General features: G+C 52.5%; 1 protein-coding gene across 3 annotated transcripts in view; it reads left to right on the top strand.

The window, feature by feature from the left end:
- The window catches only part of PHF21B (PHD finger protein 21B), an 86,536-nt gene that overhangs the window by 26,513 nt on the left and 45,513 nt on the right, over positions 1 to 14,510 (top strand). The window contains exons 3-4 of one of the 3 annotated variants that reach the window (XR_014083342.1): positions 1,819 to 1,970; positions 2,480 to 2,752. The exons of the other annotated variants lie outside the window; for them this stretch is intronic. The gene's annotated coding sequence lies outside the window, so the exon portion shown is untranslated. Of the gene's footprint in view, positions 1 to 1,818; positions 1,971 to 2,479; positions 2,753 to 14,510 lie in introns of those variants that run through there. 3 annotated transcript variants of the gene reach the window in all.

Below are 14,510 nucleotides of genomic sequence, written 5' to 3'. Positions count from 1 at the left end.
GACAGCCATTTTGCTTTTTTGCACTTCTTTCCCATGGGGATGGTCTTGATCCCTGTCTCCTGTACAATGTCATGAACCTCTGTCCATAGTTCATCAGGCACTCTGTCTATCAGATCTAGTCCCTTAAATCTATTTCTCACTTCCACTGTATAATCATAAGGGATTTGATTTAGGTCATATCTGAATGGTCTAGTGGTTTTCCCTACTTTCTTCAATTTAAGTCTGAATTTGGCAATAAGGAGTTCATTATCTGAGCCACAGTCAGCTCCTAGTCTTGTTTTTGCTGACTGTATAGAGCTTCTCCATGTTTGACTGCAAAGAATATAATCAATCTGATTTCGGTGTTGACCATCTGGTGATGTCTATGTGTAGAGTATTCTCTTGTGTTGTTGGAAGAGGGTGTTTGCTATGACCAGTGCGTTCTCTTGGCAAAACTCTATTAGCCTTTGCCTTGCTTCATTCTGTACTCCAAGGCCAAATTTGCCTGTTACGCCAGGTGTTTCCTGACTTCCTACTTTTGCATTCCAGTCCCCTATAATGAAAAGGACATCTTTTTTGTGTGTTAGTTCTAACAGGTCTTGTAGGTCTTCATAGAACCGTTCAAGTTCAGCTTCTTCAGCGTTACTGGTCGGGCATAGACTTGGATTACCGTAATATTGAATGGTGTGCCTTGGAAACGAACAGAGATCATTCTGTCGTTTTTGAGATTGCATCCAAGTACTGTATTTCGGACTCTTTTGTTGACCATGATGGCTACTCCATTTCTTCTAAGGGATTCCTGCCCACAGTAGTAGATATAATGGTCATGTGAGTTAAATTCACCCATTCCAGTCCATCTTAGTTTGCTGATTCCTAGAATGTCGACGTTCACTCTTGCCATCTCCTGTTTGACCACTTCCAATTTGCCTTGATTCATGGACCTAACATTCCAGGTTCCTCTGCAATACTGCTCTTTACAGCATCGGACTTTGCGTCTATCACCAGTCACCTCCACAGCTGGGTATTGTTTTTGCTTTGGCTCCATCCCACCATCCTTTCTGGAGTTATTTCTCCACTGATCTCCATTAGCATATTGGGCACCTACTGACCTGGAGAGTTCATCTTTCAGTGTCCTATCTTTTTGCCTTTTCATACTGTTCATAGGGTTCTCAAGGCAAGAATACTGAAGTGGTTTGCCATGCCCTTTTCCAGTGGACCACATTCTGTCAGACCTCTTCACCATGACCCATCCGTCTTGGGTGGCCCCACACGGCATGGCTTAGTTTCATCGAGATAGACAAGGCTGTGGTCCGTGTGATCAGATTAGCTAGTTTTCTGTAGTTATAGTTTCAGTGTGTCTGCCCTCTGATGCCCTCTCGCAACACCTACTGTCTTACTTGGGAAGGTCACAAGTAGGTAAGGCCATACGTGACTTTTAGGGGGGGCTCTGTAGTGAGTTGTGGGCGATGGCTTTAGACTGAGCGGGGGTCTCCAACCTTGTACAGTCGCCAAGAACAGGACGAGTCAATTTCATTAACCAGCTCGGAGATTTCACAGATAAAATTGAAAGTTTCTATAAAGGGACATACGAGGATCCTGAAAAGCCCTAGGTAAGGCTTTCCTTTGCTGGAGCAGCCGTGAAGAGATACCCCACGTCCAAGGCAAGAGAAACCCAAGTAAGTAGGTTTCTCTTACCTTGGACGTGGAGTATCTCTTCACGGCTGCTCCAGGAAAGTGCAGCCATTTCTCCTTACCTTGGACAAGGGGTATCTACTCACGACGGCCCCTCCTGACCTTGAATGTGGAGTAACTCCTCTCGGCCCTTCTGTGCCCACACAGCCGCCGCTCCTTGGACCTGGGGTAACTCCTCTCGGCCGCCAATAGACAACCTCAGTTGACTCCTAAAACAACTTTAATCATCACCTCACACCCTGCATTCGCCAAGAGACACACGGAGGACCAAGGAGACCATGGACCCTGCCTTACTAGCTGTAAGGCTCCTGCAAATATCAGTGGTTTTATTATTTAAACTCAGAAGATGACACTGGATTCTGGTCCTGTGGCTTCTCTGTGTCGAGGTGGAAGGAGGGCTAACGGTGAATAGTCTGGTGTCAGGCTGTTTTCACCTATATTTGATGTATTTAGACATTTCTGTTCATCTGCATTGGTCCTTTCAGGATGAATTTTAACGCATAATTCTTTTAAAACTTAAAAAAAAAAGAAAGATCCCAGAAAGGGCAGAAGATAATCTTAGAGCCCTCATCACCTGCCCTGTGGCCCGGGTCCCTGGTCCCCTGGCCTGGCTCTTCCAGGCCTGACGCTGCTGTCCAGGGTCGCCGAGCTCCCCGGGCTGAGTGGCCTGGGTGGCTGCACCTGCCCCAGAGTCACCAGCCAAGGCCGCGGAGTAGAAGGAGCCTGGCTCTCTTTCCCCGTTTTAGGTTATTAAATGGGCTTCCTCCCACTTGGCCGCATCTGAATCGGATTCTGTTTTGTCCACCAGAGCCTCATCTCCTGCTTCCCCCGGCTTTGATCTTGTCGTTGCGGTTGTGGTGTCTTCGTCGCTGGCTCCTCCTTCACCCCGGGTGCCTCCTTCCTGCCACCGAGCCTGCTGCTCCTGTAGTACATACTCACCCCTAATGAGCTGCTTAAAAAAATCAGCATTGATTTCTAGATAAAAATCACAATGAATTTTAAATGCCCTCTGTAAACCTTGTTACAAATAATTGCCAGAAACACACGAAGTCTGAAATTAATTAAAATTGGCGGCCTCACTGGATGCAGGGTATGCTTCTCATTTTTTAGTTACGTGTCTGAGCCCACGTGTGCACGTCGCTCGGGCCGAAGCTGTGGGTTGGAGATTCCAGGCGGGAGGAGGAAGGGGTTTGCTGGAGGATGATGTGCAGGAGCAGGAAGAACGTGGGTTGGAGCTGCCCAGACCTGGCTGGCAGCCCTGCCTCCTCTTCTGGTTGTTGGATGCCCTTCCGAGCCTCAGGCTCCTCATGTGTGAGACGGGTTTAGTAACAGTGTGCCTCAATAACCTCAGATACGCAGATGACCCCACCCTTATGTCAGATAGCGAAGAGGAACTAAAGAGCCTCTTGTTGAAAGTAAAAGAGGAGAGTGAAAAAGCTGGCTTAAAACTCAACATTCAAGAAACTAGGATCATGGCGTCTGGTCCCATCACTCCATGGCAAATAGATGGGGAAAGAATGGAAACAGTGACAGACTTTATTTTGGGGGGGCTCTAAAATCACTGTAGATGATGACTGCAGCCATGAAATTAAAAGATGCTTGCTCTTTGGAAGAAAAGTTATGACCAACCTAGACAGCATGTTAAAAAGCAGAGACATTACTTTGCCAACAAAGGTCCATCTAGTCAAAGCTATGGTTTTTCCAGTAGTCATATATGGATGTGAGAGTTGGACTATAAGGAAAGCTAAGTGCTGAAGGATTGATGCTTTTGAACTGTGGTGTTGGAGAAGACTCTTGAGAGTCCCTTGGACTGCAAAGAGATCCAACCAGTCCATCCTAAAGGAGATCAGTCCTGAGTGTTCATTGGAAGGATTGATGCTGAAGCTGAAACTCCATTACTTTGGCCACCTAATGTGAAGAACCGACTCATTTGAAAAGACCCTGATGCTGGGAAAGATTGAGGGCAGGAGGAGAAAGGGACAACATTGGATGAGATGGTTGGATGGCATCACTGACTCAGTGGACATAAGTTTGAGTGAACTCTGGGAGTTGGTGATGGACAGGGAGGCCTGGCGTGCTGTGGTTCATGGGGTCGCAAAGAGTCGGACACGACTGAGTGACTGAACTGAACGGTATGCATGTGTGTGCACTCAGTCATATCTGCCTCTTTGTGACCCCATGGACTATAGCCCACCAGGCTCCTCTGTCCATGGAGTTTTCCAGGCGAGAATACTGGAGTGGGTTGCCCTTTCCTTCTCCGGGGGATCTTCCTGACCCAGGGATCGAACCCACCTCTCTTGAGCCTCCTGCATTGGCAGGCGGGTTCTTGACCAGTGGAGCCACCGGGAAAGCCCTTTATTAACAATAGCCACTTCCCAGAATCGCTGGTCGTGGTGGTGCGGATGTGCTGGCTCGAAGTCAGCACTCAGGGTTTATTATTCCCTCCGTCTTCCCCCTCGCTCTCTCTTCCACAAACCAGCCTTGCCAGAGTTCTGTTGTTTCATTCATTCCCTCCCTCACTCACTTCTGCCACCAGATGAACAGAAGCGGACAGGAAGCAGAGAGGGCAGGGATGCCAGGCAGTTCCTGTCATCTGGGCAAAAGCACTGGCCTGGGGGTGGGGAGGCGACCTGGTCCAGGCCTGCAGACCCGGATGAGGGCTGTCTCCGTGTCTCCACCACCCCTGTGCTCTCGAGACGAACAGGGCTGTCAGAGTCGGTGTTTGCCGAGGCGAAGGGGGCCGGCCGAGCTTGTGATTGCCTGCCCTCCTGGAGCAAGCCCCTCTCTCAGCACTGGGGCAGTGTGTAGGCGCAGAAATTCTTCTGCATGATTGCTATAGTAACTGGACGTGTTTATAATAAGTTGCATTCATGGTTAACATTTTGTCGGTTTCCGTTCCAGAATTCTTAGACTGACTCCGGCGTGTCCTTGAGTGGAGCGCTCTGTGGCCTTCACATTTCCTCGTGGCTGCTGGTGTAGCTCTTGTTTATGCTCCTCCCCGGCCCGCTTCCTGGAGGAGCACAGGCCCAGGACTGACTCCTAGGTCGTGCTTTTTACTGGCCACAGATGGCTCAGCGGGCGCTTAGCATCCTCTGAGCCTCGGTCGCCTCGAGGAGAGTGGCACCTGTCTCATCGTGAGGCCGTGTGTTGAGTGTTTGGGAGTGTTTCCTGAGATGTGAGATGCCGGGGAAACAGACCCGGCACAGAGCCTGACAAACTCACGGGCAGATCAGAGCACCCCAACCTGGTGAGTGGAAGTGGGGGGCTTAGACATCTGAGGGGGTCCTGAGAAGGAGCCACCGGTCCAGCCAGGGGTGGCAGGAGACTGTGTCCCCGCGAGGGAGGAGGTAACACAGGAACAGACCATGAGGCTCCAGTGTGACAGTGCCTCTCCTCCTCCTCTTCCCTCTCTCCGTGTCTACTTCCCGCCTTCTCTTCCAAGTCCCCGGGTATCCCTTCCCCTGTCTCCCTCTCTCTTTGGAAGCTCTGGACAGTAAAGGCTGTCTCCACTTCAGATTCCTTCTGTGCCTTTGGTCCCAGAAATAAATAAATGACCCCTCCCTCCATGTCTCTGCAGAGAGTGGCTACAGAAAGGAGAGAACAAAGCTGGGAGTTATTTATTTCTTGCTTTGCAGAAATGTTTATTGGCAAGCAGCGTGGCAAGGTGGAATGGTTTGATTTGATTAGCAAGTCTAAATGTATTAGCAGCGAGACAGAAACGATATTACAATTAGTGGTAATTAGCTGTGCTGATGACTCTGGGTGGCAGTGCCGGGTGACAGATGTTGCTTCCTGGTCTCGGGTTAGATGGAGAGGGCACTTTTACCCTTGTGAAGAGACTCAGCTCCAGGGCGGAGGTGGGGCAGGTGGGGAGTGGTGCCTGAGACCCCAGCCCTATTGTCAGCAAGCCTTAAGTAATAGCTAATTAGTCGGATCACAGAGACGTGTGTGTGAGTCCTCCTGGTACTGTGTAAAGTGACTTTGTGATGTTGGGGGGCAGTGGGCTTGACTTTCAGGGAGCCCGAGCCCCTCCCAGCCTGCCCTGAGTCGGCATCACTGATGACAGCAGCAGTGGCTGGCTTTGTACACCTCACCTCTCTCTACAGGTCCTTGATTTAGCACAGCCCCTCCCATCCCTGTTCATTGAGGTTTTCTTGTGGCCTCACTCCCCACGACCAGCGCCCAGCCAGGGCTGCAGCAAGGACCCCTGGGGTATTTTGCTAATGAGTGGTGCACGCCGATAGTGCTTTACGGTGTTGGCATAGACTCAGGAGACACTCGGAACTATGTGGCCACATGTTTGCAAGTTAGTTGACTTGAGTGTGTGTCATCAGTGACTTTGAACCAGGAAGGAGGATGGGATGGAAATGACTGACACTCCTCATCCTCCAGGAGTTTCTGGACTTCTATGGGGATGCCAGACAAGCATCCATCCCGTAGACGTAGCCAAGGGCATCGTGGTGAACGGTGAGAATGTTTCAGAACTGGATGGAGGTGGTGGTTGCCCGGCTCTGTGAACGGACTAAATGCCACTGAATTGTTCACTTTAAAATGGTTATTTTTATGTTATATTAATTTCACCTCAATTTTTTTAAAAAAGCAAAGTGCTAAGAGATAGTTTGGAAACCCAGACACTGTAAACTGGGTGCATCTCAGAGAATTTAGTGAAATAAGTTTATCTGTAGTGAGATAAAGCCTCTGAAAACTCAAAGCTGGTAATTGGAAATGATCCTGGATGCTGAGGATCCTCAGTCTCTGAGGCTGGAAAGAGCTGGAGGGTGAGGAGGGGAGAGGCGTGTCTGTGATGCCCGGGGTGAGGTGAAGACCCAGGTTCAGGGGTGCAGAGCAGCCCTTGGGGGACGGTGAAGAAGAGGTGGAGAGAAAGTGGGCAGAGGTGAGACCATGCTTCCTGTCTGCCTGTGGCTGCTCTCCAGGGACTGCAGGGAAAGGGCAGTGTGTGCCATCTGTATGTCTTGGGGGAGGCTGCCCTGATGCCCCCAGGCTGCCCGGGCGTGTTGGAGGCCACAGCAGCCTCTTGCGTGTGGCCCCCTCTCCCTGGCATCACAGGTGGACTTGGCCTCAGCAGCAGCATCCACGCGGGCTGCTCGGGGAGGGGGAGGCAGCTTCCAGACCACAGCTCCTCTCTGTCCCCCATGGACCACAGGCCATCAGTGACAACAGTGAACTAAGGAATGCATGTGCTCAGTCGTGTCCGACTCTTTGCCACCCCATGGACTGTAGCGGGCTCCGCCAGGCTCCTCTGTCCATGGGATTCTCCAGGCAAGAATACGTTTGTACTTGAGGTTGCATTTGCACTTGAGTCCAAAAAGGAAGTTGCAGAAAAATGTTTTGGTATGAGTCCATTTATAGAAAGTTCAAAACGTGCAAAACAATATATGTATGTTTAAATAAATGTATTTGTTCAACTCTAAAGAAAAGTCAGGGAAGGATAAATATGAAATAGTGGTTACTCAGATGTGAGAGGAAGTAGGGAAGGCAGGCAGGGGTATTTCAAAACTGGTGTTCTTTTTCTTAAGCTGGGATGTACACAGATGATACTGTTATTCTTTAAATGTCACACATTTTATTATTTCTAATATCTCTTCAGTGCTTAACAAAAACACACACATGTTCTAAACGTGAACTGCCATATGGGGCATCCTACCTCGAACCCACTGTGAGATTTTGAGCTTAGGCAGACAGGGGTCAGGGCTGTCCTTGGCCATAAAACCTTGGGGAACGGGGCAGCTCCAGGTTACTAGAGGAAAAACATCGTGTAACATTAGAAATAAGACAGAATGGTCAAGAGTGTATGAAGCCAGCTGTGGGGCACCTGCCCTATGGTGGTACGTAAGTCATAAATTTGCATTTTTTCCTAAAGTAGCAGGAAGTCCACAATTTAGACGCTTTGTTTTTAACCAACAGGAATTCTGTAAATGAAGCAAAACTGATTAGCGCCCCCTCCTGGGCAAGGTGAGAAGGAACCTTTGCAAGCCCGGTAGGAGGGCGGCCGTGCCTGCGCTGGTTCAGCACCGCGGACAGCGCTCGCGCGGCCGCTGTGGGTGGGGCCCCTTTGCGGGAGGAGGACGGCTGGAGCCTGGAGACCCTGGTTGGAATCCTGCCTCTTGCACTTAGCTGCGTGGGCTCGGGCATATTCTCAGGGCCTTGGAGCCTCAGTTCCCTCCTGTCTTCCTGGTAGGGGGCTATGAGCAGGGAGCCTACTGCCATGGTCCCCAGCATGTGCTCTGGGGGTGGTCAAGGCTGCAGAATGGTCAAGGGCGCTGGGGAGGGCAGGTCAGAGTGGAAGAGGCCAGATTCGTCCTGCTCATGGGTTTCATGTCACATGGGGAGCGGGTGCCATGAGTGGTGACTGGTATCACCAGGCCTGTCACACACTTCCTAGGTTGCTGGCACAGTGGGCCGGGCAGACAGGAACCCCACTATGGCCCGTCCGTCACCTGCACTTCCTGCTCAGGACCAGCTTCAGGGTGCCCAGAGGAGGGCAAGGCCAAGCAGGTGGCAGCATCACCTCGGGCTTGTCCCAGGTGTGGGGTAGGTACAGGGAGCAGAGGTGTCTCACCAGGAGCTTGGACCCTTGACCCTCAGACTCTGGAGAGGGTGGCTTGATGCGCATGGTGATGGTGGCTGTGCCTTCTGAAAAGCTCTGTTTTTTCTTAGTGAAGCGAGAAGCAAGCTCTCTGTCCCCTGTGTGGCTGGGAGGAGGCCTGAGGACAGAGGTGAAGGTGGGGAGTCACCCCTGCAAGAGAGGATTCTCTCAGTTTTGAATTCTGGGGTGTGTGGGACTTCCCTGGCAGTCCAGCAGTTAGAACTCTGCGCTTCCACTGGAGGGGATGTGGGTTCGATCCCTGGTTGGGGGATCCTGCATGCTGCGTGGTGCAGCCAAAAAGTTAAAGAAAAATTCTGGGGCATTTGCTTCTAGTTACAGGCACACCCGTTTGTTAACATATGTTTCTTTTTTATTTGTTCAGCGGTTGCGTACTGGGAGTGTTACATGATCTAAACTCTCGATAACAAGGAACACATACCATTAATTGAAACAGATGGGTTGGCATCTACGTCTCCATATCCACCCTGGCCTTATTAAGTCTCAGTCACATTCACACTGGGCAGCTCTCTTTCTCACTGTGAGCCCAGCGCGAGTGGAAGGATTCCCACTGTTTGAAGAAGCAGCCTTCTTTCTCCTTGATCTCTAGCCTGACGTGATATACACTGGAGTCAAAGCTGGGGAGGTGGTGATAAGGGCTGGAAGTGACCAGCTGTGGGGACAGTGCACTTGTCTAGTGAGTCCAGGGCTGTGGGGGTCAGTCCTGCATGGCACCAGCACATCTGGGTGTGCGGGTTGTGTCTGTGAGAGTGTAAGCGTGGGTCACATCGGGGCATGTTCGCGAGACCCTGTGTCCTTACACACATGCCTGTTTACACCATTGCACACCAACACTGTAGGGCCAAGGATGGAACTGATGTTTCACACCTGCTGTGACCCCAACCCAATGCTTATGGTGCTTCTGGACAAGAAGGGGTCAACTTATGCCAGGGCTCTAGGTACACAACTGCCCCTGCCAAGCCATAGCCTTGGATAGTTCATCAGCGTCCAAAACATACACACCTGGTATTGTTTCTGCTCATTCTGCCTGTGTCATCCTTTCCTTCCTCCTCCGACATTCCTATTAATCCTTTAAAAACTGACTTTGGTGCCTCCTCCGAGAAGGCTTCCCTGAGTTCACCGTGCTGGGCTAGGTCTTCCCCAGCTGGTCGCATGGCTCTAGGAGCAGGGGCCACATCCTCCTCCCATGATGCTCCATCCCTCTCGAGATGCCTTGCAAAGCTGGGAACACAGTAGATGCTCGACATTTGTTGTATTTCAGGATAGTTACTTTTCCCCTCCCCTCTCCAGGCGTGAGAAGATTTTTCTTCAGGTTCACTGTGAGAACCTGATGGGATTCCTGGAGGTAGAACTCCCAAATATGGGACCTCCCTTTTTAGACTGGCCCCTACGAGTTTTTCACTGTCAAGTTCTTCTCCACTGAGACTCCAGCAATTTGTTGAAGTTACCATTTAAGCATTCCTGCCAGTGACCAGTTGCCCAGCTTCTGCTCCTGGTAAGCCATGATTCTCCGGAGCCACCTGCCTGTCTCTCCAGGCAGCCTCCTGCCTCCATCCCCTGCCCCCTATCCTTTGACTTGTCAGGGCCTAGCCTCTCCTGGGTCCCCAGTTGTCTAGCAGCAAAGACATCATCACTGCTGAGTAAGGAGCTTCCTGTCTGTTGGAGCAAACAAACACCCACACAGCTCCGGTGTGCACTGGTGAAGAGGGAAAGGGCTAGGATCATGTTAGTCCCAGAGGATCAGCTCCACCAGGGCTGGGCACCAAGGAAGTGCTCCTTCGGTGTTTCCTGACTGGCTGAGAGAAGGCTTGCCCAGGCCAGCTCTGTACCGACTCTGGCCTGAGCAGTCCTGAGCTGAGCCACGTGGAGGAGTTTGGGTTCAACCAGGAGGGCCTAAGAGCCCCCACCCATTTCCTCCCTCCACTCGGAAAGTCAGCTCAGCCAGGACTAGGTTCCACACTTCTTTGGCTTTTCAAAGTTGTTTCCCCCCCCTTAACAAAATGATGAAATGCATAATAGACCAAAATATGCCCACATCCAGAATTCATTATACATTTTCCCAAAGTAAAAAAAAAAAAGAGTTCTCCTTAATCACCTTTTCATATTTTCATTAACAGCATCAAAGCAATTAGGTCTGGAAAAATCAATCTGAATCATAGTCATCTTGGAAGAAGTTGATGAAGAATGCAGAGGCATTTGAATTTCAAAGCCCAGCCTTTCTCTCTCATTAATATTTTCTGCTCTGAGGGTTCCCCTAAGACCCCACTGCCTGCCCCAGTCCTTCTGGGAATTGGAGAACGTGAACGACATGGCACCGGCACTCTAAAGCCGTCGCTGCCACAGGGTGGGAGCCCCATTCGCGAGCCCACTGGACTCTCTCCCTCACCCCCCACCCCATCCTCACCTGGCAATGCTTAGCCTCGCAGCTTCTGTGGGTCAGCAGCTGTGGGGCGCCTGTCCAGGGCCCAGGTGGGGCGCAAGGCGTGTAGGATGGAGCACCTCTTAGGGCGCCCTTGGTCCAGCAGGGAGACAGACCCAGCCCCTGTGTGGGAAGGGTCAGCGCAGACGCAACGGATAGTGCCCCAGGGAACAGAGCGTCTACTGGGTGTATGGTGGCGGAGGGGCGGGTTCCTCGAGACAGAGACACAGGTGGGACTGTGTTCTCCAGAAGGGGGGGAGAAGACTCCCCAAAGACACTGAGCGTCCTGGAGGTGGTCAGGGCTGTATTGGGTCCTGGAGGCCCCCGAGGGTTCCAGGGGGCAGTGGTGGACCCACAGTGGACACGCCCAGGGCGGCTCACCCCTTCTTTCCATCCTTCTGACTCTGGAGGGTCTGCCTTGGGTGCGGGGTACCTCGGGCACACTGCCTCCAGTGCTGTCCCCAGGCCGGCCAGCCCTCACTGGCCCCTGCAAGAGACTGAAGTCCTCAAACCAGCCGCAGTGCGGGGAGGGGAGCCATTTCCAGGGACTTGAGAGGCACCCACAGTGAATGAGCCTTGGGGCACGGAGTTGGGGTGCTGAATGAGGAAACACTGTGAATGAAGGTCTCCCAGGGAGTGTTAGGAGCCCCTTCCATCCTAACTTGCCCCCAGGGCAAGGAGGGGAACTCTTGAAGCAAAGGCAGAGCTCAGATGTCGAGCGTGGTCCCCAGAGCTGTTCTGAGAGGGTGTATAAGAGCGTCCGGAGGAGCCTTGACCACACAGGTGCCCAGCCCACCTTTACCTGTTGAGTCCACAGCTGCAGGGAGGGCGGGTGAGTCCGCAGGTGGGGGGGGCAGTTGCTGCTGTGGAGGGCAGCAGAGGTCACCTGTCTGTGCAGCGAGAGGTGGCCTGCAGGTGCCATCCTGAGTTGACCCGAGGGGTCAGCGTTGGTGAGTCATTGGTGGTTATGCAGCGGGTGGGGGCAGGGGCTGCCTTCCCACACATCTGGCCCTGCCCAGCCCTGCCCTCACCTGTCCCAGAAGCTGCCTCTGGAGTTGTACTAGCATCTGCCCAGTAGCCTTGCAGAGTGGACTGGGAACTGCTGGAGTCCATTCTGAGAATATAGAGTGCAGGAAAGGAGTCCAGGGGCTCGAACACGGGGTGGGTCAGGATTTGCCAATCCTCTTGCTGTTAGGACCCTTCTAATCTTCCCTCTTGGCGGTGAGCATGCTGAGCGCTGAACAGGCGCGCCCTCCCAGCTTTCTGCCGTGCTGATTTGTGCCCTTGGGCTGGTCACACATCCAGTGCTGATACTCTGAGTATCGGCCCAGAGTCTGATACTCTGGGCTCCCGAGTATCAGACGCTGGGAGGGGCTCTGGTTTCTGGGCCTTTGCAGAGCTCACTTCCTGCGATTCCTTGAGATGCTTGTGCTGCCAGGGTGTGTGAGGGTCACAGAGTTGTGATCCCAAAGGTTTCCAGAGCTCGCGGAGACATGAGCCAGGGTTCAAGTCTCAGCTCTGACGTTTAGTAGCGGGATGTCCTTGGGCCAGCTAATTAGCCTCTCTCTGTGTCTCCCTTTTCTTATCTGTAACTTGGCCTCTGTAACTTTGGTCCACAGCCCTTTTGGCACAGGGGCTGGTTTCATGGAAGAGTTTTCCCACGGACCGGGTATGGGGGGGCATTGATTTGCAGGTGACTCAAGTGCATTACATTTATTGTGCACTTTATTTCTATTATTATTACAGCAGCTCCACCTCAGATCATCAGGTGTTAGACCCCAGATTTCGGGGACCCCTGCTCTGTAGGACTGTGGCAAGGAACAAAGGAGGCGGTAGAGATTTATCCCATAGAGGTGCACAAGGCAAGTAAATGCTAGACTTTACTATCATTGAGCTCCTCCTGGCTTCCCGGCCGTCACACACTGACCTCTTGTCAGCCTCAAGCAGCTCCGTTTGCCAGTTGGTGAGCAGAGGTCCGGAGGTTGCAGCCTGGACCCCCTGACTCCACGGCTCATGTGTGGTGTCCGACCTGTGATGGAGCAGGCGCTGTGGGCACTGGGGGCTCCGAGGGGGCAGGAACCCCTCAGTTGTTAGTTGGTGCCACTGCCTGCAGGGTGTCCTTGGTGCTGGAGACACCCAGTGTCTAGAGGTCTCCTGCTACCTGACGGGAGCCGGGCCAGAGACCACACAGCTGTCGCGTGGAGCCCGTGTAGCTCAGACCCTTGTCCGTCGCCTCCACGAAGCCAGGGATGACTGCGACCACAGGAAGTTTCCTTGACCTTCAGAGCACCCGGTGATGGGTACCTGGCAGCTAAGCATCGTGTAGTCCCAGAAACAACGTCACGATGGAGGTGTGTCCAGGGGATGCAGGAGCCGATTCAGAGCATCCTGGAGCTACTGCTGGGGGCAGTTTGAGCAACAAAATATGGTTTTTGGATCATAAACCTCAGTGTGAAGTAAATGTCAGTCTGTGCTAATGTTAATAAGTGACTAAATAAGTGAATGAAGGAGAGGGACTTGGCTGGTGGTCCAGTGGTTAAGAATCCGCCTGCCAATGCAGGGGACATGGGTTTGATCCCGATGTGGGAAGCTCCCATGTGCTGCGGGCAACTAAGCCCATGACTCGCAGCTTCTGAGTCCACGCTCTAGAGTCTGTGCCCCACAATGAAGACCCAATGCAGCCAAATAAAGAAATATTAAAAAATAATAATAAATGAACGAAAAGAGACAACTCTGCCCCAGGCAGAAGAACGCCAAGTAAATTACAGTGATACTCTGCCCTCGAGGAGTGGGCCCCACCGCCACCCCTTAACAGCGTGAGCTTTAGGTGTTGTGACCCTTCCTGATTCTGCAGCGGGGACGCCAGACAATCACACCTCAGCCAGGTGAACGAGGCCAACGTCCCAGAGGTGGGTCAGGTTGATAGCACGTGCCTGATGGGAGGGGATGCGAAGGGCACCTCATCTCTGTTCGTCCCCCCAATACCTGGGACCCCAATATGAAGAGGAGAGAGAGAGCAGACAAACCCCAGCAAAGCCTCCTGCAAAACACCCACCCAGTCGTCCTCAAAGGCCATGTGAAGTGACTCCTGGAATCGCCCAGCCCTGCCCCGGGCCTTCCGTGTGGCTTGGCTCCATTGAGGACGGCCCTGCCTTCCTCGTGGACAGGTGAACTGGCCCGTGGAAGTGAGGCCCTTGGAAATTAGATTCCTGGCTGGGGCTCCCGCTCCTGTGGGAGGAAGCGGGCAGCTGGGGTGGGGTGTGGGTGCATCCTTTCCCGGTCACCTCATCTCCAGCATACGGATAGGAAACAGGTCAGAGAGGTGAAGGTGCTTCCCTGGGCTCACACAGCGGAAAGCAGTGAGCGCAGATGACAGGCTGTGCTGTGAGAACCATCCAGACAGGCGGCTTCAAGCTCAGCGTTTGGTGCGTCTCCAGAAGGCCCAGCGGCAGGTCTCTCCCTGGGGGCCGCAGGTGACTCAGGCCCAAAGCCGGGGATGCCGGAGGCTTTTATCCCCCCTACTGCCACACAAATGAATAAATCAAGAAGACCCGTTTCTTGTCTAAAGCCACATTAGAACTTTGCCTGCAGGCAAGAACTGTCCCCCAAAGATCTCACCCTGGGCGGTATCTCCCTTTAAAATGTAGTTATTAATCATCAAGGCTGGCATTAGTCTAATGGGTTCATTTCAATGTGGGCGCAGTGTATGGGGCTCTTCTGTGGAGTGGGGCGGGGGTCGTTGTCTTCCTGCTGGAGAAGGGGGTATGGAAGGGATGCCCAGGGGTCAGGCCTGAG

Source organism: Giraffa tippelskirchi, chromosome 4, assembly GCF_054371585.1.
Source record: "Giraffa tippelskirchi isolate mGirTip1 chromosome 4, T2T-mGirTip1v1.2.pri, whole genome shotgun sequence".
In the NCBI taxonomy this organism is placed as follows: Eukaryota; Metazoa; Chordata; class Mammalia; order Artiodactyla; family Giraffidae; genus Giraffa; species Giraffa tippelskirchi.
The sequence above is the reverse complement of the archived record's forward strand: the minus strand, read 5'-3'. Positions and strand labels throughout refer to the sequence as shown.